Here is a 26,596-nt window from a genome sequence, read left to right on the forward strand (position 1 = left end):
CAGTGTTCAAAGAGATCATGGCTAAGGATTTTTCACAATTGATTAAGACATGAATCCTAAAATCAGAGAAAGTCTTTAAGAAAAATAGATAAAGGTAAACTCTCATCTTGTCCTATTGTTGATAAACTCAGAACATTAAAGGCAAAGAAAATCTTAAAATCAACCAAAAAGAAAAGACAAATTACCTCCAAAAATAGATGAACAGTAAGGAGAGACATTAATTGATTTCTTCAAAATGCTAAACTATTTTTCAAGAGAAAGAGAAAAATACACATTTTTAGAACTTCAAAGACTGAATTTAGCCAAATATTCTCAGTGAAAGAACTTCTCAACAACATAGTTTGAGAAGAAGGAAATTGGACTCAAAAGATACAAGTGTTTGTAAGAAGCAATAGGAAGCAAAGAAATTAGTAAGCATGTGAGTAATTAAAAAATTAACGGAAATAAAGTCAGATGAAAATAGGATTTAAGTTTAAAGTCGTTATTCAGAGTTTAATTGTTCTAAGGTTCTGATTCTCTTTGAACAAAAGATATAGTCACTGATTAACTTTAGGCTTTTATGTCAAATATGGATGTTAAAATTCCATGTTAATAATTAAGAGACTTGATATGGAATCTGTCACTTCACACCAATAGTGGGAAAAGAGGGGAATAAGATAACTCAATCTAATAAAAGTCAGGAAAAGAAAAAAAGAAGCAGTGTAATATATTTTGAAATTATTACAATTAGTCATTTTTAAGGTAAATTATAGTCATCTAAACCAGAAATCACAATAAATTTAAACTAATTAAATATATCTATGCATATGTATGTGATCCACAGAGATTAAAAGATCTCATAATGTTAAAAAAAAAGGAAGGTGCTACAAAAAAATAGCAATCTGAGAAACACTTGGGAATTTAAAAAGGTGATTGTTGAAATAAAAATTCAATGAATAATGTGATTAGAAAGAAAAGCTCTCAAGTCCAAACTAGTAACTGTAACATGAAATCAAAAAATTTCCCATAATGCAGAATTATTTGTAAACCTACTATATTTCACAGAATACATATTTAACTCCTACTATAAGGCACTATTCTAAGGACTTGACATTACCAAATAATCTAATATGATATTATCACCCTCATTTTGTGGATGGGAAAACTGAAGCACAGAAAAATTAAATAATTTTCCAAAAAGGCAAAGAAAATAGCAAAGTCCAGAAACACAGAGGATAGATCCCAAAGTTCAAATATATAGGAATAAGAGTTCCAGAAGCAAAAATCAGACAACAGAAGGTAGAAAATAAATAATAGACATTATTATTTTAACCAAAAAATTTCTGAGTTAAAAAAAATAGTTGCATATTTTAATTAAAAGAGCCTACCACATACAAGCATATTAAATGGATAAAATGTCTATGCCTATAAATGGTTTAGATTGTGAAAATAAAAAGAGAAATCAAGAAAGTTTCCAGAGTGGAAAACCTGGTATCTTACAACAAAATGAAAATCACATTTCTCTTTAGCCTCAGTGAGTGCTAGAACACTGTGAAATAATTTCCTCTCACATTTTTGAAGAATATTAATAGAAACTATCAGTTATAAAGGAATACATAAAGAGACAAAGATATAAAGATATTTTGGGATATACAAAGCAAACGAAAAGAAAATGACTATCCACACACTCATGTGAAAAAGTGTAAGTAGATTCCTTTCATGTTTTAAGGTTAAAATGGTTACTCAGAGTTTAATTGTTGTAAGGTTCTGATTCTCTTTGGACAAGAAACATAAAAGGAATACCCACAAAGGATAACCGGGATACAAGAAAGAATGGTGGCAAGAAAAAGTGATCAAAAAAAAAAAAATTCCATTGGACTGTGAGATTAGATTACTCATCTTAAATATTAGAGGATTGGTTATATAAAATTGCTTTCTTTTTTTATGTGTCCATTTACATCAATTATTTCTCCAGTGTATAATATTTATATCATAATTTAATGCACTTCAAATACATTTACAGTACTGGGGGAAAAAATCCACATATAAGTGGACCTGTGTATATTAAACTCATGTTGTTCAAGGATCAACCATACATATGAGAATATAACCACAGACAATATTCCTCATTAGCATAGATGCACGATGTCTAAACAGAATTTTACAAATCTTATTCAACAATTTATAAAGTGCATATAATACATCATGACCAGGTCTGATTTACCTCAGGAACACAATATATATATTTCAGAAGAAGAAATAAATTTGCAAATAAATGGCAAAGTGAAATGAGCAGTGCTTTTAAAGGTTTTACATGTTCCTTTTTAAAAAAAAAAAGGTTTATGCACATAGTTGGAATTGAGTTCTTTGCACAATCCTGCAAATCCCTGAGCACTTTTGAAATAGAGGGAGACAAATATCATAAGCATTAAAAGGTGTCACTGTGGCTAATGTAACATGAGTCTCGGCTCTGGAAGAGTTCACCTTGGGTTATTCTAGCTGAGCCCGTTAAGCACCTGGCAGTACGTACTGAGGGGACCAGGGCTCTCAACAAGCCACCCTGATGCTTCAGAGACACCTCCCATGCCACCATGAGTTCTGCATGCTGGGGACCAGAGGAAGGAATATACACCATGATTAGAAAAAACAAAGATGAGGCAGGTATTAATTGGAAAATTGAAAAGAGCTTTAACAGAAGTGCCAAAAATAATGTTTTTAATGCTTAATTTACTTTTATTTTCGTAATTGTCCCTAGAACTGTAAATCATTCTCCTTTATATTTCATACAAAAGATTTCTTAAAACTATCTTTGTGACACTCCTAGGTTAATGGACCCCCCATTTTACCTTGTATTGTGTTATATATTAAAGAAAATGTCATCTATTTTTTACAGTTAATGAATATTAATTAATTCTAATTCTAGAATAAAATCATAAATGGTAAGTTAGTGTCTAAAGTAAAATCATACATTGCTTTTAAAATTTATTTCCACAAACAGCTTAAAATTCAAACGAAAATTATATTATACCTTTTGGTGAAAACTAGATGGTAGGATTAATTTTTATACAACTAAAAATTCAAATAATCCATATAATCAAAAATCACTCTTTTTTCTTTTAAAAAAATCTTTTAAAACTCAATTTCATAATCACCTTGAGCCTACTGCTCTCTCTGAAGGTCTTGCATAGCCTATAGGCAAATGCAAGAAAATTCTGAAGGGTGGAACAAAAGGAAACTTTCCTGCCAAAGTCTAGAGGAAAAGAACAGTGGGTCCAAGCAACCCACTTTCCAGACAAATGTTATTGGTCTTTATATTGTAGTTCCTTTGTGCGAGCTTTTCAATTAGTTGCTTAGAGCACAGTATTAATAACGATGAAGTCATAGTGTGAGCCCTTATTGAGCAGGACAGAGGTATAAAGAGAAAAGATCCATGATTATAAATTGCATCCAAACCCTATTCAGCTATCTTACAAACCAATATTGCTGATTATAAAGAGAACCACGCAGGAAGATACAAATGGCTCAGGGCAAACTATCATCATGATCAGAAAAAGAATTCAGAGAACCAATCCTACTGACTGCAGCTTACAGCATTGCTACATTAGAAAGAATAGTCCCCTTATGATAAGTGGTATTATCCCCTTAATAGCTCATAATACCCTGTTGTACGCTTTCCTCTTATGTTTTAATGCCAACACATCATCATAACAATTATTATTTTATTTTAAAAATATACCTGAAAAAAATCTATCTGCACTCTCTCTATACTCTTTGGTCTCAGGAGAGAAAAAATGTTTTTCAAATACTCGTTGGCCTTGTTAATTTTTGGTCCTTCAAAAATATTATTTTATTTTAATTCCCTCTGCTGATCCTGACATTCAGTGTGCACTTGTAATGAGAAGCACAAGACATCTAATCGGTAGGTAACATTTGGTGCATTTTTCCGTCATGTTGAAACCACAGGCAAGACTTAGGATCATGCGCTTTATATGTTCAAATATAGATTTAACACTAAGGCTAGAATCTTATTTATTCTATTTATTTTAGTAAAAAGAAATTATATTTGGTTATACTTTGGTTATGGTTAATTCAGATTTTTCTACATTAATGTCCTCGGCTGGATCCTCTGAGAAGCAAGATAAAGACGAGATTAACAGTGTAAGAGTTCTATCAGATAAAATGTCTGGTGAGGGAAAATGGAAGGAGCTAAAAGAACTGTCAGACCATGATGCAAATCGGACCCCAGGGGAGAAAATGCAGGAGAAAAGAAGGAGGAAAAGGTTGAATGAACAGAAACATTCCAGAATACCATGCAATCTAATAAAAGTTCAGTAATAAAGTTTGCAAGTCTTAAGCCAAAGGAGGCCATCAGAGGCGACCCCATGTTTTCAGTAACAGGCCTGCCTTAATATCCCTGTCACATTCAGTCAGTGGCTGGAAGAGTGATGGTGATGGATCTCAGAGGGCAGCACCTGGGACCCTTGGCCTATCACAATCCCCGTAGTTGGAGATCAACAAGGCTCATTCTCAAGGCTGTCACAACTGTCTGCCATCAAACTTTTGGAAAATATTTTTCCAAAGTTATGAGATGACTTAATCCAGACAAAATAGTACTACAACAGCCTTTCAAAGTGACAGTTTTTGGTTAGAAAAAAACATGTGGTTCCAGGTTTTTAAAAATCTCACAAAGATTCTAATAGAGACCATTGTTGTTAATCTATAAGTGTTACAGGAATCAATTATGATATCAAATACTACAATAACAACATATTTTACTTCAAATATTTTTCATGGTGATTTTAAAGAAAACTCTTGATTTAAAACAAAACGGTGGCGATCTATGAATTTAAAATAATTTTGAAGATGGTTTTATAAAAGTAGATAAAAAGATAAATGATACAATGGGATCAAAGTTATACGTCCTTTTCTTTAAAATATAGTATTTTAGGGATACCTGGGTGGCTCAGTTGGTTGAGTGCTGGACTCTTGATTTCGGCTCAGGTCATGATCCCAGGGTCATGGAATCAAGCCCCTGTCAGGCTCTATGCTAAGGTTGTAGTCTGCTTAAGATTCTCTGTCTCTCTCTCCCCTGCTCTCTCTAAAATTAAAAAAAAAATAAATGAAATAAAACAATCCTCATTAAAAAAAAATAAAGTAAAATACAGCATTTTAATCAGTTACCTTTCTTATTTCACTTGCTTTTCCAGAAAGCCCATGAATCTTGGTATATCTAAAAGCAAGATATGAAAACTATAGAAAGCTTATGAAAGAAACTGAAGAAGACACCAAAAAAAAAAAAAATGGAAAAATGTTCCATGCTCCTGGATAGGAAGAACAAATATTGTTAAATGTCAATACTACTCAGAGAATCTACATATTCAATGCAATCTCTATCAAAATAACACCAGCATTATTCACAGAGCTAGAACAAAAAATCCTAACATTTGTATGGAACCAGAAAAGACTCCAAATAGCCAAAACAATCTTGAAAAAGAAAACCAAAGCAGGAGACATCACAATCCCGGACTTCAAGCTGTATTACAAAGCTGTAATTATCAAGATAGCATGGAACTGGCACAAAAACAGACACATAGATTGATGGAGCAGAATAGAGAACCCAGAAATGGACCCACAAACGTATGGCCAACTAATTTTTGACAAATGGAAAGAATATCCAATGGAATAAGAATATCCAATGGAATAAGACAGTCTCTTCAACAAGTGGTGCTGGGAAAACTGCACAGCGACATGCAGAAAAATGAACCTGGACCACTTTCTTATACCATACAAAAAAATAAACTCAAAATGGATGAAAGACCTAAACGTAAGACAGGAAGCCATCAAAATCCTCAAGGAGAAAGCAGACAAAAACCTCTTTAATCTTGGCTACAGCAACTTCATACTCAACATGTCTCCAGAGGCAAGGGAAACAAAAACAAAAATGAACTATTGGGACCTCATTAAAATAAAAAGCTTCTGCACAGTGAAGGAAACAATCAGCAACACTAAAAGGCAACTGGCGGAATGGAAGAAGATATTTGCAAATGACATATTAGATAAAGGGTTAGTATCCAAAATCTATAAAGAACTTATCAAATTCAATACCCAGAACCAAATAATCCAGTGAAGAAATGGGCAAAAGACATGAATAGACACTTCTCCAAAGAAGACATCCAGATGGCCAACTGACACATGACAAAATGCTCCACATCACTCATCATTAGGGAAATGCAAATCAAAACCAAAATGAGATGCCACCTCGCACCTGTCAGAATGGCTAACGTTAACAACTCAGGAAACAACAGGTGTTGGTGAGGCTGCAAAGAAAGAGGAGCTCTTTTATACTGCTGGTGGGAATGCAAACTGGTGCAGCCACTCTGGAAAACAGTATGGAGGTTCCTCAAAAAATTAAAAATAGAGCTACCCTATGACCCAGCAGTCACACTAGTAGGTATTTATCCAAGGATAAAGGTATGTTGTTTTAAAGGGGCACATGCACCCCAATGTTTATAGCAGCACTATCAACAATAGTCACAGTATGGAAAGAGCCTAAATGTCAATCCACTGATGAATGGATAAAGAAGATATATATACACACAATGGAATATTACTCGGCGACCAAAAAGAATGAAATCTTGCCATTTGCAACAACATGGATGCAACTAGAGCGTATTATGCTAAGCAAAATAAGTCAGTCAGAGAAAGACAAATATCATAAGACTTCACTCATATGAGGACCTTAAGACACAGAACAGATGAACACAAGGGAAGGGAAGCAAAAATCATATAAAAACAGGGAGGGGGACAAAACATAAGAGACTTAAATATGGAGAACAAACAGAGGGTTACTGGAGGGGTTTTGGGAGGGGGGATGGGCTAAATGGGTAAGGGGCATTAAGGAATCTACTCCTGAAATCATTGTTGCACTATATGCTAACTTGGATATAAATTAAAAAATAAAATTAAATTAAAAAAATATACATATAAACATAAATGAATAAAAAATAAAAGCAAGACAAACTTCCTTAAATGACACAGAAATTTGTGACATCTCTAGAAAATTTCATTAAGAGGAAGGAAGTAACAGTATTAAAACATCTCATACAATCTCTTAAATGACTAATCTATGTTGAGAGTTTCCCGGTTTTAAGTAGCTGGAGAATAATAAAAAGACTTCCACATGTCTTCTATGTGTAACTAAAGTATGTGCCATACTTTCCCTGTGCATTTAATAATACACACGTATCGATTTATGTTCACCAATTTATTGTAACCATTATTGTTTTAGGTATTTTGCCTCCAAATATGTCCTTGGATTTATCAAAATTATAAATATCAAGAGATTTGTTGTATTCTTTAAAAACATATTGAACCAGAACAGTGAAGGGAGAAGACCAGGCCAGAAAGGGGAGCTCCAGCACCTTCCAGAGTGTGAGACCCAGCACCCCTCTCCCTACCCGGGAAGGAGTTGGTCCCCTCCACGACGACGGAGCTAATCCAGAAGAAGCTACAGGGAGACGTGGAGAAAGAGCTTGAGCTACAGCAGCATTTGAGTAAATCCATGATAGGGAGGCAGAAGCTTGAGGCGCAACTAACAGAAAATGATATCGTGGCCCTGCTGGATGGGCCCAACGTGGTCTTTACACTTCTGGTTTCCTGCTGGTCAGGCAGGAGCTGGGAGAGGCTCCAGCCACAGTGGGGAAGAGGCTGGACTACATCCCTGCGGATATTGAGCGCTGCGACCTCAGAAGGCAGTCGAACAACAGAGGGAAAGGCTGGCTCACGTGCAGCAGCCCTGGGCAGCCCTGGGCAGGGGCTTCTGGGAAGGTCTGGCTCCTAGTGGGGGGAAGGGCAGGGGAGGAAATGGGGCAGCTCTGGGGTCTCTACTGTAGCTAATAAAATGTGAAAACACCTGCCTGTGTTCTGACCAGCCAAAACAAAACAAAGTAGGGAGCCAAAGTTATTCAGTACACATACACAGGGTATTTTAGGAGTCTGTTAACATTTTTTCTCAATTTGCTGTTGTAAAATATTTAATAGCACTTTAATTCTTACATATTTTAATGCATTTGCCCCAGATTTAACAATTCAAATGTCACTCAAAGGACTCTCGTGTGCTATTTTTGTTTTAAAATATTTTATGTGGGGCGCCTGGGTGGCTCAGTCGGTTAAGCGTCCGACTTTGGCTCAGGTCACAATCTCACGGTCTGTGAGTTCGAGCCCCGCATCGGGCTCTGTGCTGACTGCTCAGAGCCTGGAGCCTGTTTCAGATTCTGTGTCTCCCTCCCTGTCTGACCCTCCCCCGTTCATGCTCTGTCTCTCTCTGTCTCAAATAAAATAAAATAAAATAAAATAAAATAAAATAAAATAAAATAAAATAAAATAAAATATTTTATGAAAACACGTAAAACATACAAACATTCGCAAATTTTGGGCTTTAGTCCTACTTCTAGGTGTGCAATCCTAAGGAAATAATCTGAAATGTTAGAAAATAATGAGCTCTCAGATGTTCTTCACAGAACGTGTATAATATTGATATATTAAGGGAAATTACAATATTAGGGGAAATGTACAATTATATCTACTCAATAGAATATGAGGCAAACATTTAAAATTTTGTTTAAAAATTATAAAGAAATGTGGGGGTACCTGGGTGGGTCAGTCTGTTAAGTGTCTGACTCTTGATTTTGGCTCAGGTCATGATATCACAGCTCTTGAGATCAAGCCCTGCCTCGGGCTCTGTGCTGTCACAATCTCTCTCTCTTTCTCTCTGTCTTTCTGGGATTCTCAATCTCTCTCTCTCTCTCTTTCAAAATGAATAAACTTTTTTAAAAAATTATAAGGAAATGTAAATTCGGATTATGACATCCTATATTTAAAAATATGTTATATGTTACACATAAGTAGTTCTGTTTTTTTTTAAATCTTAAAAATACCATCTGAGGGGCGCCTGGGTGGCGCAGTCGGTTAAGCGTCCGACTTCAGCCAGGTCACGATCTCGTGGTCCGTGAGTTCGAGCCCCGCGTCAGGCTCTGGGCTGCTGGCTCAGAGCCTGGAGCCTGTTTCCGATTCTGTGTCTCCCTCTCTCTCTGCCCCTCCCCCGTTCATGCTCTGTCTCTCTCTGTCCCAAAAATACATAAACGTTGAAAAAAAAAATTAAAAAAAAAAAAATACCATCTGACACAAACAACATTAGGATTGTATTTATATTGTTGTGTTTTACTTACTTAAAATCTACTTTCCCATACTTTGTAACTTTACATTGCTTTTCAGAATTGAAAAATAATTTATGTCTTCCAGAAAATGAAGGATGCAATACTTTCCAATTCATTCTATGAGGCCATCATTATTGTGATACCAAAACTTAACAAAGACATCACAAGAGAAAATTACTACAGACCAATATCCCTCATGAACATAGACGTAAAATGTTTAAAAAGAATCTTACAAGTATAGTTCAACAATTTATAACATGAACAATACATCATGACCAAGTGTGATTTATCCCAGGGATGCAAGGTTGGTTTAATATTAAATATCAACCAATGTAATTCAGTATAATAACAAGCTCTTAAAAAATGGAATGTGACTATCTTGGTAGACATAGCAAAAACACTTGAAAAAAAAAACCCACATCCATTCTTTATAAAAACTCTTACCAATCTAGGATTAGGAAAGAATTTCCTAAATCTGATACTAGGCCTCTACAAAACACCTACAACTAATATCATATTTAATGGTGAAAGGCTGAATGCTTTGGCCCCCAGAGTGAGGAAAAACAAAACAAAACAAAACAAAACAAAAGGGATACCCACATAAGAGATCAGCTTCTTGAATTCTTCTCTTCCCATACTCTTGCATTCCACTCTACCCTAGTCACTAAAGCCCACGGTCATACCTTAGGCCTAGTAACTACCAATGACTGCAACCCCTCCATCAGCTCGATTTCCAAGGATATACTTTCTACTGCCTACCATATATCTTCCTAGCCCTTCCTTTTAATCAGTTAGCTACTGTTTTATAATAAACAATGCAACCTCAGAATTTGGTGGCTTGAGATAACAGCTTTTTTTCAAGTTTATTTATTTTGAGAGAGAGAGAGTGGGGGTGGGAGGGGGGGTGAGAGAGGGGCAGAGAGAGTGGAGAAGAGAGAATTCCAAGCAGGTTCCATGCTGTCAGCACAGAGCCTGAGGTGGGGCTCACACTCATGAACTGTGAGATCATGACCTGAGCTAAAATCAAGAGTCAGATGCTCACCCGACTGAGCAGCTCAGTCGGTGCTCTGAGATAACAGGCTTTTATTATTATGAGTCTATGTGTTGATTGCACGGTTCTGCTGGCCTGGGCTGGGCTGATCTCAGGGAGTCTTGCTCGTTTGTGGTCAGCTGGCCAGTAGGCTGTGTGCTAGCTAGATTCTTTTCATCTGGGGTGACTCAACTCTGCTTCATGTGATCTCCCATGTCCCAGGCTGATTCTCATGACAAAGGCAGAGATCTAAGAAAATGAGCAGATATGCTTAAGGCCTTACACCCTAAGATGACATTGGGTCGCTTGAACCACATCCTATTAAGTGAAGGAAAGTCACAAAGGCAGCCTACATTCAAGAGGAGAGGCCTGGATGCATAGGGGATTGCATATCAGGGCCATTTTCTGCAATTAGTCTATCACATCCCCCCACAACTCTGACTTTACATCTTTCCACAGAACTACCTACAATCCATCAAAATCACCCTTCTGGTGTCACCTCATCCACTTGTGTCCTCACTTCCCTCCAATCTGGTTTAAATTCAATCGCTGATCATTGTCATCATTTCCTTGCATTCACTTCAACTCCATGGCATTCTCTGAAGTGAGATGCAGGCTGGGTGAAATCACGGCTCTTGTTAGTGCACCTTTCCGTCAGCTTCAGTCCCGCGTTCCTGTTGCGCCAGCTGGCTGCAGAATAAATGCACAACGCTGACTTGTCTGACTTTAAATTCAAGACCATGAACTTCATGAAGGTCTGTAATACTGCTGCCACTTCCCCGGTGCTTTCACTGTGCATCTCCCAGGGAATCGTTTCATACCTCCTCTCTCCTCCAACCTCCAACACTAGCTTCTTCTACGCTCACTGTCGGCTGGAAATGTGACACAGGGAGTGTCTCTGGACTTTTCATACTTCATCTGCCACCGATCAGCATCTCTGTTTCCTTGTACTACTGGAGATGTAGAGATGTTCTACGAAAGGTACATACTCCCACCTGCCTGGGGAAGCCAACCCATCTATATTAGATTCCATTCCCACTTTTTCCTTTCCGCCATCATCCATTTTACCCTCCTATACTAGGTCACTCCTACCGTCAATAAAGATCTTTAGGGAAAAAAATTAAAAACATCAAAGAATCCTACTTCCCTCTCCAAAGACCTCACAGTCTCCTCTTCTCTTTATAGCAAATTCTCACAAGTTTTATCTGGTCTTTCCACGTCTCCAATTCTGCCCTGCCATTCTCTTTTACAATCACTCTCTTCGGGTTCCCATCTTACTTCACCTTCAAGAAACATTTGGCACAGTCATTACTTCTTTCTTGAAAGCTTCTGTTCACTTGTCTGTCTGTATACCGCTCTCTTTTTTAAAAATACACTCGGGGCACCTGGGTGGCTCAGTCGGTTGAGTGTCCGACTTCGGCTCAGGTCATGATCTCGCGGTCCGTGAGTCCGAGCCCCGCGTCGGGCTCTGTGCTGACAGCTCAGAGCCTGGAGCCTGTTTCAGATTCTGAGTCTCCCTCTCTCTCTGGCCCTCCCCCATTCATACTCTGTCTCTCTCTGTCGTAAAAATAAATAAACGTTAAAAAAAAAATACACTCATCTCCAGACCTTTGTGCTTGTTGTTCCCTCCGCCTAAAATTCCCTTCCATCAAATATCAGTATTTCTAGCCCGCCCCCCACCACCTCCTTCAAATCTTTGCTCAAATATAATCTCAGGGAGTCATTTCCTAACTTTATTTAAAACCCGTATCACATACTTACACACATTCGGGCGCTCACCATTTTCTCTTAAGTAAATCATATCATTATTTCCATTCACTCTATGTATTTATTTTCTTCTATCTCTATAAGATGTCAGGCCTCTGAGAACAGGGATATTTTTCTATCGTATTCAGTCTGGGTAACCAGCACATAGAAGAGTGTCTGATATAGAGTAAGTTCTCAGCAAATATTCATTGAACGAACTTGATGAATTTCAATTATTTCACAACTGAGGACAAGAACAAGTGTTTCACGGTGGTTATCATCATGTTCTTAATTTGAAACCTCAATTGTCATCATTCTGACAACACATGCAAATCTTAAGTCACAAATATCTTGGTTTAAAAATACCATAAAGAAGTTCAGATAAAAATATAAGACCTAGTAAACATGGTACAGTCCAGAGAGTGGTTCCCACACTAGAATCCCGGGCTTCTCTTTACACTTGCTCAATCACAACCTTCAGGGGCAGTGCCAGAGAGTCAGAATTTTTATAGAAGAGTTCTAAGAAATGCTGATGACTAGCTGAATTTGGGAACTACTACAGTTTTTTTTTTCTTTGCCCGTATATTTTAAAACTTGGGGAAACATGTTATTATATTTTTACAATCAAATGAAAATATTTTCATCATTGTTTATGATACATTAATTATTTTTCCATTACCTAACACAATCACAGCTGTTGTTTTGCCATACATGTCGCTGAATAAGATCACTTTTTGTGCTGTCAGACCTTATGCTATCTGTCGAAATGTGCTGACATTTGACATCACCAAAGGAGAAGATTGTATCTTACTGCATAGGAAACATGACACATGGGTGTATTATATTTAGGGCAAGCTCTATTTTCTTTGGTGAGGGTAGTTTGCTCTAAATAGCGGTTGAGTTTTGTGATGTGTTTTCAACATTTTTAGAAGAGGAAAATAAACTCAAAATTCCAAAATGAGCTAGGCTGTGTAAACTAATTGCCGGCACAACTGTTTTGCTTTAACCTCACCCTTCTAATCAATGGGGAGAGTTTAGCTCTGGGTCTTTCTTACGGTTTCCAAGTAGAGAATGGATGAAACCAACCCTGGGTGGAATGAAGAAAATTGGCTTTAGACTTGGGAAGGTGTGTTCACCTTGCCATGTGACCATGATGAACAGTCAGGCATCTAATCCCAGGGCCAAGATACAGACATATGCACACACATGTTCTTTAGATCTCAAAAGTAGAGCTGCATTCTCTTTAGAATTCAGCACTTATTAAAGGCAGAATCACCAACAAATTGACACACAGTGATTTTACCTTCATCTCCTTCCTTTTGAAACCTTTTTATCAGTGAAGCTCCTAGGAAATAATGGTCTCAGGGACAAAATCGATTTTAAAATACAATATAGAAATAACAAAAACAACTGGCGTTTTTTGAGAGCTTACTATGTACTAACCACAATAGTTAATGCTTTAGATACATTATCTCATTGAATCCTATGAGGTAGGTGCTATTTCATTATTGTCGGTGTCTCCATTTTCCTGTGCCAGATTAAATCGCTTGCCTGAGCTCATTCAACCCATAAGTGACTGATCCAAGGCTCTGCTTCAGACCTATTTGGCTGCAAGGCTATCAATCACTTGGCTAAATTTCTTTGCTGTGATGTAAATTTAATCAACGACTTTGTAGGTTTCAAAATATTTCTCTTAAAGAGATATTATCCTGAAAATTGAGAAGATGAGTAATTCTTCTTTACTCAGTTTGGGTCCACTTCAAGAGAAATGCCAAGTGTCTGGGAACACAGAGAGGAAAGGGGGTTTTAAAGAAAAAACAGACCATGGCTATAAAGAGTCAGATGGCCAACATCTGGACAGCTTGTGGTCGAGCTGAATTTGCTGCTGTGTGAATTACAAAGGTATGACAAATCTTATACTCCGTTCTAATTTGGCTAAGCCTGCTTGCCTTCAGTTTTTTTGGCACAGCTTCCCACATTTGAACTAAAATGCCCTTTCATGAAGCAGTGTATTGCTGAGGATTATCATGCAGACTTTCTGTTTTGTTTTCCACCTCACTTTGTTTATGTGCTGCAGGGGAGGGATCTCATAATGTTTGATGGCTCTTTCCATCATATTCTCTACCCTGTGCATAGAATGCCCCTTTGCATAAACCTTTGCAGTTATATGGGGATTTGTTCTTTGACTCTGGTTCTCCGGGACACCTACAGGAGTCCCCTTTTGCTTACCTCTTTGATTATCATGGACTGAGGGGCTCTCTGTGAGATTTTTTATACATATTGCTTCTTCAGCAGTAGCTCCCCTTACATTCAAATGAATCAGGACAGATTTCTGTTGGCAACTTGGGGTTTCAAAGCAGATTTTAAATCTTGATCAAAGCTTTCTATTATTATTATTACTATTATTATTATTGATTTTAATTCCTACATAGGAAATAATTCATATTGTGATGTGGCAGAAACATAGCTGCTAAAACAATAATATTGAATCACATTGGAAGGGCCAGACAATGAAGTGAGCCTTTTATATGTATTACAACATGCTGTTCGTGCAACTATGAGGCAGTCCTAGAGATAAGGTAGCTCTTACCCTCTGTATCTTCCTGACATGGAAAGTGAGGTATAGAGAGCCAAATTAGCTCAGGGCACATAACTCTGGAGTGGCACAGACACAATTAAAACTCAAGTATGTCGGGGCGCCTGGGTGGCTCAGTCGGTTAAGCGTCTGACTTCAGCTCAGGTCACGATTTCGCGGTCCGTGAGTTCGAGCCCCGCGTCGGGCTCTGGGCTGATGGCTCAGAGCCTGGAGCTTGCTTCCGATTCTGTGTCTCCCTTTCTCTCTGCCCCTCCCCCGTTCATGCTCTGTCTCTGTCTCAAAAATAAATAAACATTAAAAAAAATTTTTTAAAAAACCTCAAGTATGTCTTATTTTAAAGTCATTATTTTTAGCTATTTATATTACATAGTCACTAGAAGAGATCAATTTGCCCTATGCTGGATCAGTGCTGGGTTAACCCCTTGGGAATTTGAAGATATGTAATAAGGAAACACAGGGAATGAAGTCATAAATGGCCCATTTCTTCCTCTGTGTATGAAAAATAACACTGAAGAAAGCAACATGCTTACAGGTTCTAACCCCAACGCTATCGGACAAAGCTTCAACGCATATGAATCAGGGAAATTGTTTCACTTCTCACAGGCCTGGGTCTCCTCAATCAATGGGTTTCAGTTATCCTCTCAATAAGATTATAACTGACTATTTAATTACTGTGATAGTATTCTGTTTATAGACATGTGACCCAAAATTCTTTTTATCCAAATGTTAAACGCTTCTCCGATATCCTCTTAAGATTCCTAACTTCCTAAAGTTATTTATAACATCATTTCCATGTTTGTACTGGAACTCTGTTCTGAATGGCACACTCTGAGTCACCATCACTGTTCCATTTTATGCTGGAAATTTTGTCTTATATGTACTTTGCTTTCAGAGCTAGTTTGCAACTTCTTTCCCAAGAGGATACTGCTTTTCCTCTCAGTGAAAGAAACTTTGGAGGAGAAAGAAAGGGCATATATGGTTTGGTCATCTCTCACCATCTAAGTACCTTCTGCAACCGCATGTGATTATTTACCGATCGCCAGCCCTGAGTCAACCCGCTCAGGTTTGTAATGACCAGCCTGGGCTGCAGAGGTGGGCGGGTGAGGGTTTGGCAGCAGTCTTAACCTTGCTGTGGAATTCTAGAAGCCTCTCCAGGGACCTCCAAAATCCTCCTATTCCTAAGTTATTTTTCAGCAAAGTACAAGAGCATTGGGGAAGCCAGCAGGGGGAGAGAGAATGAAAAAGCAAGCTGGAGGCTGATCAAGAAATCATCAGAAAGGACAGCGATTTCCCCACGCTGAGAAGAAGTAAAAGATAAACCGCTTGAGGTGTTCAACTATTGAGGTATGGGGTTATGATAAAAGCAATGAAATCCTTCCTTACAGATAATAAAAAAATTTAAAGAAGGTGAAGAATCAAGTAGAGGAACAAGAAAATTACAGGCCGTTCTCACTTCCAAAGCCTTTTTAACATCCTGGCACAAAAATGGATGTGATTGTACAAGCAATGTGGGGGGAAAAGCCCATCTCCGATATTTCAGGAGACTTTAATAAAAAAAAAAAAAACTGCAGTGAGAAAAATGTGTAAGTAAAATCAACTTATATGAGGATTTTTATTAAAAACAACAAATGACCCTAAGTCTCTAATGCCCGTTAAATCTTTCCAAAATCTAAATTTTGAATCTTTCTTGAATCTTTTTGAATCTTTCTTGAATCTTATGTTCTTAATGCAAACGTTCATCTTCATTTTGCCTGCACTAAAAAACTTCAAGTGCTCAATAAATATTATGTTTGTAATTATTTATGTCACAAAATGGACACCTGGACTTTGGTTAAAAATTTAATTCCCTATAATAACACAAAAAATTCAGGTCTGACCTCCATTATTTAGATTTAGATGCTAGTATCTAAAACCATGGTCCATCGTAACTCAAAAAAACTGTCTATCAATAATTCCAAATAAAGGGGTGCCTGCCTGGCTGAGTCAGAAGAGTGTACAACTCTTGATCTTGGGGTTGTGAGTTCGAGCCCCACGTCAGGTATAGAGAGTATTAAACAACCACAACAAAAACCAAGAATAATAATAATAATTCAAGATGCATATGTATCAACTTTTAAAGTTGAAAATATTTTAAATATATACATAAGTACACAAAAAATATTGTACAAGTATATTTCTATCATTCCATCTATATATACATCAAGCTATTGTAGGTTTTGTTCCTTTACAATGGTGGAATTCTTAGAAATTTATTTTCAGGGTGCCTGGGTGGCTCAGTCGGTTAAGCGTCCGACTTCAGCTCAGGTCATGATCTCACGGCTGGTGAGTTCGGCCGTGTCAGGCTCTGTGCTGACAGCTCGCAGCCTGGAGCCTGCTTCAGATTCTGTGTCTCCCTTTCTCTCTGACCCTCCCGCATTCATGCTCTGTCTCTCTCTGTCTCAAAAATAAATAAACATTAAAAAAATTTTTTTAATTTATTTTCTTCTCTCTGCTTTTGTACATTACACTAACTTTCCAAAATAGACAAATATTATTTTTGTAATGAGAAAATGGTTATTTTTGAAATATTTTAAAGTTATGTTTCATTTTTCATCTTACTAAGCTCTCTTGATATTTGTTACCTAAATTATATTTTACTTATTGAAACACCATGTAAACTGGTGAAGGTGAATACATTTGCTGTCAGAATATCTAAATATCAGATACAGTTACTAAACAGAGAAAATAAAGATTAATAATATGAAACAATGCAAAGGAAGTGACATTTTTGTCATAGCTCTCTCTTGTTTTTTTTAAGTTTATTTAGAGAGAGAGAGAGAGAGAGAGCGAGCAGGGGAGAGACAGAGAGAGAAAGGGGAGAGAGAATCCTAAGTAGGCTCCATGCTCCATACTGAGCCTGACCTGGGGCTGCAACTCATCACCATCTCACTACCATGAGAGCATGATCTAAGCCCAAATTAAGAGTGAGAGGCTTAGCTGACTGAGCCACCCAGGCACCCTTGTCCTAGCTCTCTTGATGGGGATTTACTATTAATAGCTAGGCTGACAAAGATATCTGTAAACAGTGAGGCTTAAGATAATAAATGGCAAAAAAAAGGTGTGCTAGAATTTTAAAATTATTCTTCCCGTAAAAAATAGGGCTCAGATGACCTTTAAGGTCTTTTTCAACTTTAGTATTCTCAGTTTATGTGACCCTTGAACAATGTAGGTTTGAACTGCACGGGTCCACTTATAAGTGGATTTTTTCCAATAGATACAGTATAATACTGTAAATGTATTTTCTCTTCCCCATGATTTTCTTAATAACATATTCTTTTCTCTTTTCTATTTTATTTTAAGAACACAATGGATAATACATATAACAAACAAAATATATTCATCAACTATTTCTGTTATCAGAAGACCTTGGGTTATCAGCAGTCTATTAGTAGTTACATTTTGGGGGAATCAAAAGTTATATGCAGATTCTCGACTATATTGGTGGGGAGGGTTGGTTTTTCTAAGCCTGCACATAGTCTAAGGGTCAACTGTACACGATTTTAGATTCAAATTCAGTTTATTTTGTAGGCTGAATAGCCTAATAAGGAAGCAAGTTCTGAAAATATGCAATTGAATGCCATTAATTCATTTTTGCTGTTTATACTTCAACTTATAAAATAAATACAATTAGTGTTTTTTAGTACTTAAGAAATCATCTGTCAAATAAAGATTTGTTAAAATGCATTTTGGGGGCAAAATAATTTTCTCTCTACTTTTCTACATTTTTTAAAAGTTTATTTATTTATTTTGAGAGAGAGAGAGAGAGCATGAGAGTGAGAGTGGAGAAAGGACAGAGAGAGGGAGAAAGAGAATCCCAAGCTAGCTCAGCGCTGTCAGCCAGAGCGCAACATGGGGCTCAATCCTATGAACCGTGAGATCATGACCTGAGCCAAAATCCAGAGTTGGATGCCTAACCAACTGAGCCATCCAGGTGTCCCTCTACTCATCTAGGTTCCTGGCTGAGACACCCTTGTAATAAAAAAGCAGATTCACAGGAAAACAAACAAACAAACAGATTTAAAACAGATATACCTCCGGTACAGACCCAGGAAAAATTCATTAATGCTCTTAAACAGCCAAGACCATTACCTTAAATACCCCCCTCAGCTAAAGACAAAATAAAAGTGTTAGGGAGACCACTTATGGGAGGTCACCAGGAAAGAATGGTGAACAAGGGTGTACAGATATGTCAATGCCTTCTCCATTGGCAAATTTCTAGAGATTTGGTCATTCCTTCTTCCTGGTACACAGAGGGAGACACCCTTACAAATGCAGATTTCCCTTATAAATGCAAGTGTCTCTTAACAAAAGACTAACTTCTGCTCAGTGTTCAGAATTTCACCTGCGTCTGTTGCTTCTTAAAAATAATTAGCCTAGGGGCGCCTGGGTGGCGCAGTCGGTTGAGCGTCCGACTTCAGCCAGGTCACGATCTCGCGGTCCGTGAGTTCGAGCCCCGCGTCGGGCTCTGGGCTGATGGCTCAGAGCCTGGAGCCTGTTTCCGATTCTGTGTCTCCCTCTCTCTCTGCCCCTCCCCCATTCATGCTCTGTCTCTCTGTCCCAAAAATAAATAAACGTTGAAAAAAAAATTAAAAAAAAAAATAATAATAATTAGCCTAAAATAATCCTTTCGCCAGAGGCACATTTTGGGGCATAAATTCTGTTCTCCTTTATACTGAAAAGCCAAAATGAAGATATCACATTCTATAACTTCATTTAAAAAAAAAAAAAAAAAAAGCATTGTGAGGGGCGCCCTGCTGGCTGAGTCAGAGAAGCATGTGACTCAATCTCGGGCCATAAGTTTGAGCCCCATGTTGGATGTAGAGAGTACTAAAAAAAAAATAAATAAACTTAAAAAAAATCATTATGGCAATAGTCCAGGAAAGTATTAAAATGACCCAGTGGAGTCAGTGGCTTCCGGTGAAGATTGGTTAAAAAGGCTGTGGTCCCTCATGTTGAGATAATTAACGCTGAAGCTCAAGACTGAATAAAGAAAAATAACAAATACTTGAAATTTGAACAATATATCAAGAGACGTAAAATAAGAGAAAATTCTATTTATCTGACAGAATAAAAATGCAGTTTGTTATTCAACAGACTGTATAAGTTGAAAATTTATAGTTATGCCATGTTTATAAAAGCAATGTACATGAAAAAAATATTATAAATTAAATTTTGGTAAATGGCATCATGTTAAAAGTAGTACAGGGAGCTCACTATTTAAAGTTAAATTTGCCTTACTTTTCCAAAGACTCACTCTTTTTCAAAATTTCTAATTTTTCAACTGTTAAGCTTTTGTATATTAGTGTCTCACAGTGAGGCATTATTATAGATTTAGATTTCATGTCACGATTGGTTCTTAATAGGTTATAAAGAATAGTTACGGATAATTTTTTTAACTTTTGAATTTAGCTTTCTTAAGAGACTTTTGTGCTCTCCCAGAATATCCCCTGAGTTCTACATTATAAAAGAAACCACTGTCCTGCACCAGGATGGCATTTACAATTCTTACCATCTAGTTTAATTCTCAGCTCTATTATTTCCATGAAAAGGAAGAAGAAGGAAAAAAAAAAAAAAACAGCCAATGGAGATGCTTACAATAAGCAGATTATCTTCTCCTCAGTTAATTTTGTAACGTAGGATGTTTTCGCATCACCACAAATATGGAAATGAAGGAACAGGTGCTCGACCCCTTACCGTGCCAGTCCACGTGAAAGAGATTCGGCCAATTCACATCACTTCAAATGGAGGATTATTTTAGATACATACCTTTACTACCTTTTCTAAAATGGCAGAACTGTAAATATCTCCAGAGATACCCTGTTCCAGACACCATGCAGTTTTTGCTGCTTCAAACTTCCTAAAAGCCCCCAGGAGATGAGTCGGTATTCCTTTCCCGGGATAGAAAACCAAGACTTAGGTCCATACTGCTGAAACATGACTGAAGCGGGTTTATCGGTCTTCCGAAGTCATGCTATTTTTTAAAATGTCATCTTTAAACCTGGATAAAAACCTCCTGATTCGCCTTAAATATTTAAAATGCAGATTCCTGCTCTCTCCTCCCTCGCCCCTACACCCTAAATTCTTAGTCTGCCTGTCTTGAGGCTCAGGAATCTACAGTTTTATACGCACTTTCTCCTTTGATCTCTTCATAAACTCGTGTATTTGGATGGCCCCTCTTTTCTTGCATCCTCTCCCCATTCTGCTCACATTGGCTTGTGTAAGTATATCTCCCTGCCTCCCAAACAGGTAGTGCAGGTGGGGGCACTCCTGTTTTTGAGCAGACCTGAACATTGCTCCAGAGAAAAGTATGGCCACCCATCATCCTGGTATAAGCACCACCCTGGAATAGGTGACATTGACCCGGTTCCAGTATCTCAGTGAGAAAAAAATGAATTCATGTTTTGTAAGAATATGGAAAAGAAACTGCTTTTAATCCTTCTTTTGTTTTCCCATGGGCATCAAGCTTCCCTGCATTTGGCAGATTGCAGTGAGCATGACTCACACAAAGGTGAAAATCTCTTCAGCTGCTCTGTTGATCTCAGAGTGCTAAGACTGATTTTTCTTGCTTTTGTTTTTACCTCCTGGCTCTTGGTGCACTTAAAAGACTTTCTTATCCGGGAGTAGAAAATAGATAGAAGTGACACAACAACAACCAAATGTGAGCCAGTAATGTAGCAAATTGTCACTCTGATGCTGAGGAAGGCAAAGTAAGAAAAATCTTGGAGGCAGTAAGGTGAGCCTTGGATTGATGAATATAGCAGGCTTCTGCAGGTGGAAAGATGGCAGGGCCGTCTGAACAGGGGAAACCGGCATAAGCAAAGCCATGGGGTGGAAAGGGAGGTATGTGGTATAGAGAATGGATGTAAGGAAGTGAACTTGGCTGTAGAATAGCAATGTATGAGGTCAGATACATCAGCACACTTATGGAAGCGTCCATCTAGATAGCTGCTCGGAACAAGCTGTCCCTTGACCTCTTACATGGAAAAGCTATTTGTCAAATCCTTCGGCATCTGAGATCACTGTAGCAATCCATCAAAAAGATGCTGGAAGAGTGTGGTGGAAGAGGCTACCATTCCAGATACATTCTTTTCTCAGGCATGTTTCCTCATAAATCAAAGGACCGGAGCCTGGGGAATGTGGATCCAATTGTTTTAAGGGCCTTTCAGTTGACCATGAATCATGATTTACTGGTTGATGACCACTCACTGAATGCTTATTCCTTAACAGTGTTACAGAGTGTGTCCTGATCTAAAAAACGAATGCCTTTCTAGTACTGTCAATTTCCGGTACTATTGAAATGTCTAGTAGAAGCTCGTTAGTCAGTTTTTTCATCTATGCTTAGTGAAATGTTGAAAGGTCTCTCTACCGTAAAATCCACATGATTCCCTTTGTATCTTTTCTCAGAGATGTTATCACCAACAAAGAATTTGATGCATCCGTGGTAAAATAGGGTAAACTTAACTGTTTAAAACCTATTTCCAGCCTTTATAAAAAATAAAAAAAGTTACATCCAACTACTAACATACTATTTTTTTTAAGTTTATTTATTTATTTTGAGAGAGTGAGAAAGAGAGCACAAGCAGGGGGAAGGGCAGGGACCCTGTCAGCACAGAGCCCAATGTGGGGCTCGAACTTATAAATGGTGCGATCAAGATCTGAGCTGAAATTAAGAATCAGACGCTTAAACCAACTGAGCCACGTTACGTCCTATTCTTTCTATGGAAATCCAATATTATTATTAGTCAATGGGTAGCTATATTGCTCAGCTAACGATGACCTTCTGCAGAACCCATTTAATTCAAGCCAATGTAGCATGGTCCCAAATCACTCATCATTCTTTTTACAGAGATGATAAATTCTTACCTCCCAGTTGTCCGAAGATTTAATTAGCACCGTGCTCATTATTGATGGTATAATTTATATACCCTTTGCTCGGGTCACAACCTTTGTCTTTCAGTGAAATAACTTATTCAGTACACAAATTTGGAAGTATCCTTTTCTCAATGCTAGTGAAAGTGCCTATGGATATGTTGGAAGCCATGGAACAGGGTCCTTGGAAGGACTGCAAGGTGAGAAGGGGTTTGGGCATTGAAGTACGTGACCATCATGGGATACATTAAAACAAGAATTAGCAAGCTTCCAAAACTGATTCTGTCTTATGCAAACCAATTCTGTTGATTCTTGAAATCGTGGTGATACTGTCCTATTAGAGTAGGATGAGCAGGTGAGGGTATGTATGATGGACTAGAGTGCTGGTGACCGTTTCCCCTGGGTTTCTTACATTTCTGCATGTCTTGTAAGCACAGGAACCAACTGCTTTTGTTTGAGACTACCATCTCAAGGATGTTTCATAGCAAACATCTTTGGAAGTTCTTTGGAAGGTAGAGATAATGCTTCCCTCCAGAGCAAGGGAAGACATATTTACTCCTCGGTATAAAAGATATAGGTTCCATAAGCTTAGGGCTCCTACTCCAACCCAACGAATGTGCAGGTGTCATCTGACCCTTTTCACATCTCCCTGTGGGAATGAGTGTTCGGGAGGTTCAGGGAAGGTGGAGCCAGAAAACGCTGATACTCTGGCTACTTCTAATGCTATGAGGAATAAAGTCCTTTGTCTCTGACCTACAAGTCTCGTGTTTTCTACCAGCATCCATGTAAGTGGCAGGCTAACTTATTACCATGCAAGTAGGATAAAATCTTGGGGCCTTCCCAATTCTTAACGTAAAGTAGTCCTTTAACTCTCATAAGCAAAAGAAGCCCTTTGATGTGATTGTCATTTGCAAGAAAGAAAGGAGGTGTTTTGGTAGGTTGCTCAAGTGAAGACTAAATTCTGATATTTAGCAAGGGCTTTCCGTGTTTAATACCTACATGAGACTTAAAATTCAAGACCAATTCTATCTTTGATAAATAAGCCTCAGGGTGCCAAGTCTGTAACAAGAAGATCAGTTTTCATTCTAAGGCAGAATCTGGTTTCTGGCTGTTGTAGCAAGATATTGCAAACCCTTCTACTTTGCCACCTTCTCAATGGAGGATGAATACTAATTTCCTTGCTTTTCTCAAAACCAGGAGAAGTTCTGGCCAATAAGATAAAACTGTAAGTCTGCTGGAGACTTTAGAAAGCCATTTGCTTTTTTTATTCTTATTAACAGAAGCAAATATAACAATGGCTGCACTCTTTTCCTCCCTTGAACATAGACATCATGTCGGAAGCTGCTGGGGAAGCCATCTCCTGACATGGAGGAAAATCCGTGAGAATCTAAGAGATCATCAACTGACCCCTCAGCCAATAAGCCAACAGCAACATTGTAAGAACAACAGATTCTCATTTATTTAGGTCATCATAAGTTGGTTTTCTGGTACTTGCAGATGAGGGATTTCTAACTATTATTTTCGTCTCGTTCTTCTCGCCTGTAAAAGAGATAAAGGACCTGCTTGCCATGCCAAGCTCTGTTTATGCTTTGTTTGGAAATCCAAAAGCTGATTCAGCAGGCATGTGCTGCAAATGAATTTCATTTGTTCCAACATTTGTTAATAAAAGCCAGAAAAAGACCAATGAGATAAAATTTGTATTTCACTGCCACTAAAATATCCCATATGATGGATAAATATTCTTAATACTTAGAAGTAGAAAGAGTCGGTAAGAGATTTAAGAAAACAAAACAAATTTGAAAAAGGACCCACAAATATTTACAACAAGAATTCTAAGTAAGGAGGAGGGAAATCAACAAAAGCAGGAAAAGAGATAGAAAGAGAGCAAATCTCAGTAGCTTTGAGAAGTATGGTAGGCCAAAAAATACCACTGCCACTCCCCAAAGATATTCATATTAAATCCCTGGAACCTATGAAAATTACCTTCTATTATAAATGCTAGTAGGTTAAGGATCATGAGGAATGTCCTTATAAAATAGAGGCAGGAGTTTGGACACAGACCCACAGAGGAGAAGTGATGTGAAGACAGAGGCAGAGATTGGAGTGATGTGGCCACAAGTCAAGGAGCACGAGGAGTGTTGGGCAGCCACTAGAAGCTACAAGAGGCAAGGGATAGACTCCTTCTAGAACCTGCAAGAGAGCGCAGCCCTGCCAATACCTCAGTCACAGACTGTTGGCCTCCAGAACTGGGAGAGAATGAATGTTTGTTGTTTCAAGCTACCAAGTTTGTGGTAATGTATCATGGCAGCTCTGGGAACTAATACAACGTGTTAACTGAAGCACCAGTGTATGATAAAGGAATCTCCTGACAACACACAGAATAAATACATGATTCCATTTGTTTTAGCAAATGTTTATTGAGAAATGACTATATGATGCCCCAGGTTAGAGGTTTTAAGGTGAATAAAAAATTCTTGCCTTTGGGAGATCTCAATATAGTGAAAGAAGACAACATTTACATAGAGAATTGTAATATGAGGCAGATATGATAAATCCTTTATTAGTAGTACAAATGAAGTCTTCTAGGGATGTGAAACAGTTTCTGTCTTTTGGCGATCCAGGAAGACTTAGTGACCATATTAGAAGATGCTAGGGTTTGGAATGGACTTTGAAGAATACACACTGAAGAAGGACCCAAGGGCAAAAGATATATCTTGAGTGAAAAAGAAAGAAAGAAAGAAAGAAAGAAAGAAAGAAAGAAAGAAAGAAAGAAAGAAAGAAAGAAAGAAAGAGAGAGAGAGAGATAGGGAGGGAGGGAGGGAGGGAGGGAGGGAGGGAGGAAGGAAGGAAGGAAGGAAGAAAGAAGCCTGAAGAGAAGAGCTATATAACTCCTCTGGCTAGAACATAAATTGTGGGGATCTCTGAACATCATGCAAGGAATTCAGACTTTCCTCTGTGTCCAGTAGGGAATCATGGCAAGTTTTTGAGCAGGAGCACAGTATGACCACTCAGTCCTCTGTTTACAGTGACAATCCTGGTGGCAGTGTATGGGACAGACTGGGCAGAGGATATGGAGAAATAGTAGGTAGGACAGTTGAGAAGCAGGGAGATCAGTTAAGAGACTATTGTGATTCTCTGGAAAAAGGGCCAAAATTCCTGAACAAAACAGTGACACTGGTAATAGAAAGGAGAAGATAAATTCAAGGAGCATAGCAGAAGTAGAGTTCTCGGAATAATTCTGAGTGAACATGGATGGGAAGAAAGGGGAGAGTGAAACAATTTCAACCCTGAGCAGCTGGTATTCTATTGTCTGTTACTACATAATAAACCATCCCAAACCTCAATGGCTTAAGGCAAGAACCAACTAATTATGCTGTTTTGGAAAGACATTGCTACATAACAAGACACCCCAAATTCAATTGCACAAAACAATAACTATTATATTGTACTAATAGATTATGCATACTACTAGATTATGTACTACTAGATAACTTTTCTTCATTTTTGCTCAGGGCTGTATTGAACCAAGGCCTGAACGGATAACTCATTAGAGCCTTCAAGCACAGTCCTCCACACATCCTGAGATTGGGAATCCAGGCGTGGCTCTGTCCTTGGCTTTGCTGTTTCTGTGACATTTTGTCTTGAAAATTTCTAAGCCTTAGAGTGTAAAGGTTTTGTCTGTACAGACAGACACACATATATTCCTGCCATAGGCTGTCATGCTCACTGAAATGCTTCCACTCAGCAGTTTGTGGGTGCAGGGCATTAGGCATCCACGGCTATCCATCCATCTATCATCCATCCATTTGTCCATCTATCCATCCACAACAAGATGGCAGGATTTTAGACAGGGCACAGTGGGGATGGCTTGTCTCTGTTCTATAATGTCTGTAATGTAATGGGAAGTATCTAATGTCTAGGGGTGACTTGGACATCTAGACCCAGAGCTATTTGGAGGCTTATTTATTTATATGTCTGCCACCTGGGCTAGGATGACTCAAAGCTGGACTTAGCTGGAATGGTTGTCCATAGCACCTATATGTAGCCTCTCCATGTGGCCTGAGCTCCTCTAGCATGATGGCTGGACATTGAGAGGAAGAATCCCTGAAGGGAGCATCCAGA

The sequence above is a fragment of the Leopardus geoffroyi genome, chromosome C3 (genome assembly GCF_018350155.1).
Source record: "Leopardus geoffroyi isolate Oge1 chromosome C3, O.geoffroyi_Oge1_pat1.0, whole genome shotgun sequence".
NCBI classification, from domain to species: domain Eukaryota; kingdom Metazoa; phylum Chordata; class Mammalia; order Carnivora; family Felidae; genus Leopardus; species Leopardus geoffroyi.